Here is a 2,299-nt window from a genome sequence, read left to right as displayed (position 1 = left end):
GCAGCTGGGATTGTGTCAGGCAGGATCTGAGCACTCTGCCTAATGCAACAGGTAAGGCTCACACCTTTGGGGACAGGGTTTCTCTTGCTGCACACCTCTCTCTGCTCCCACAGGTTTTCCTTGCAGTCATCATCAGGTTACACAAACCATTAATTAGGTATTGAAAACGAACCACATTCACAGAAGCCAAAACAATGCTGGTAAATGCACATTAATCAGCATGTCACCTTAGAGACCCTCAGAACCATCAAAGATCAGGCAACTGCCAGAGATTTCAGTGTTAAATTGTTGTCAAGAGCCACCTTTCAGCAACTTGGATGCACAAAACTGAACAGAAGCAAAACTCATCCCACCCAGAGCGTCCTAAAGCTCCGAAATGGGGGTGGGGAGGAAGGACCATCCCTACGACACAGATCCCTCCTGGCATCAGTCAGGGCTGAATTCTCTGCTACAATAAGCAGTTGGCTGCCTGAGGTCACCATCACCCCCCATACACACACACACAACTTTAGTAGGCTACAGGTGTTACATTTCTACTTGGGGAAAAAAAAAAGAAAAATTAAAGAAGAAGGAATTAAAAGTTTCTACTCACCGCATTGAGCCCCAGGAGGTTGTTTGGGAGAGAGGAGGTGACTCCTGACAGAATTGCCGTGGCCACCACTGCCCCCAGGCACTGGGCAAGGATGTACATGAGCGCCTTGAAGATGCTGATCTGGCAGCTGAGCAGCAGCCCCAGGGTCACCGCCGGGTTCAGGTGGGCCCCGCTGATGTGCCCCACGCTCTGTGCCATGGTAGCGATGGATAACCCAAAAGCCAGCGAGACCTTCACGTTGTCCTGGGACCTCGTGGATGTTTTGTTGCCCACCACGGGGAAGCTGAAGCCCAGAGCCGAGCCAATGCTGATAAAAATAAAGAGGCTCATGGCAAGGAACTCAGCCACCACTGCCCTCCAGAACATTTTCTTTTTGAACTCACTAGCCATCTTTCCTCTTTCTCTCTCTCCCCTCCTCACTTTCCCTTCTCCCTCTCTCCCTTCCTTTGCCTGATAGTTTTTCCTTTGAGGTCTGAAGAGAAATCTGGAGGAAAAATACAGTCCTTGGATTATTTATAGGGCTTTGGGTGGTCTGTAGGAGGGAAGGGGTGTTGCACAAAAGGAGGAAAGAACATCTACATAGATGCTGACTGTTAGATTGATGTAAGACACTGTTTGCCTGCCAAAGTTTTTTCTTCCTTTTTTTTTTTTTTTTCCTTTCCCCTCCCTTGCCAGCGTTCGATCTCTGCCGCCGTTTTTTAAGAGACTTTTAAAAATTCTTGGAAAAATCTTTCAGGAGCTCCTCAGGAATTTTTTTTTACCCTCTACTTCTTGAACTCCTGTGCCATCATTCAGCACAGGGATTGGAACGAAAGCTTTGATGGGATTTCTGTCTCAAGCCGGACTGAAACAAAAAGCAAAGTTATGTGTGCAGGCTGGTGAGTTATTCACTCTCAGCTTCAGCGGCGGCAGAGGACAGCTCAGAGTGGTAAATAAGACTGACAACTAAATAAACCCACACTCCAGAGACTTCAGCACCTCTGTTTCATTTGGAAACAGGTAGAAATGTCCTTTCTCTTGGCTCTGTGGACGTGGAGGTGTTTCGGATGCCAAGTCTGGCGGCTGTACGGACACACTTGTGGATTTACACGGCTCACACGAGCTGGTGTTCACTGAGGAGGGATCAGTTTTAATCTCTGTGTAAAGCTGACATAACACTGAGAGCAAGCTGGAAGCTTTCCGTGGATGCAGTGTGGATGCTGAGGGGGAGGTGTTTGTTGTTTTGGGTGGTTTTTTTACTGTTTTGTTTTAATTTATGTCGTTTCTTCGCTTTTTCTCTCCAAAGCACAGAGGTGTTTCAAGGTTTCCCCAGCCTTCCTCTTCTGACCAGCAGGAAAAAAAAAGTCAGTTTGGGGGCTTCCTGCAGTGCAAACCTGCGTGTCACCACCCTGCTGAGGGTCACCTCAGCTGTCCTGGTTGTCACCAGGGAGATTGGCTGCTGCCTCTGAGCCACAGGACTGCCCAGAGACCAGGACAGAGGGGAGAGCAAGGGAGAAGGGAAATTACATGCTCGGTTTTGCAGACAGAATGAATCTCCCGGCAGTGCCAGAGTGTCTCTGAGAGCAGAAGGTCCGAGTGCCTGGTTTATCTCAGCGGGACATGCACACACGCCTGGGATTAACCCCTGTGCTCTCAGATCCCTGGCTCCCTCAACAGCTGGGGGCACCTCCATCTGGAAACCAGGGGGTTTGCTCCGACTTCAAACCA

At 49.2% G+C, this 2,299-nt stretch overlaps 1 pseudogene across 1 annotated transcript; it reads right to left on the bottom strand.

The window, feature by feature from the left end:
- Window positions 1-574: 574 nt before the first annotated feature.
- Window positions 575-1,167, bottom strand: LOC114073452 (annotated as a pseudogene). The gene has a single exon (XR_003574325.1). The product of XR_003574325.1 is annotated as an aquaporin-1 pseudogene (transcript).
- Between the last annotated feature and the right edge of the window lie 1,132 nt (window positions 1,168-2,299).

The sequence above is a fragment of the Empidonax traillii genome, unplaced genomic scaffold (genome assembly GCF_003031625.1).
Source record: "Empidonax traillii isolate 1590-97213 ecotype Southwest subspecies unplaced genomic scaffold, ASM303162v1 scaffold6490:size5995, whole genome shotgun sequence".
In the NCBI taxonomy this organism is placed as follows: Eukaryota; Metazoa; Chordata; class Aves; order Passeriformes; family Tyrannidae; genus Empidonax; species Empidonax traillii.
Note: the sequence above shows the minus strand (reverse complement) of the source record. Positions and strands in the feature narration are given on the sequence as shown.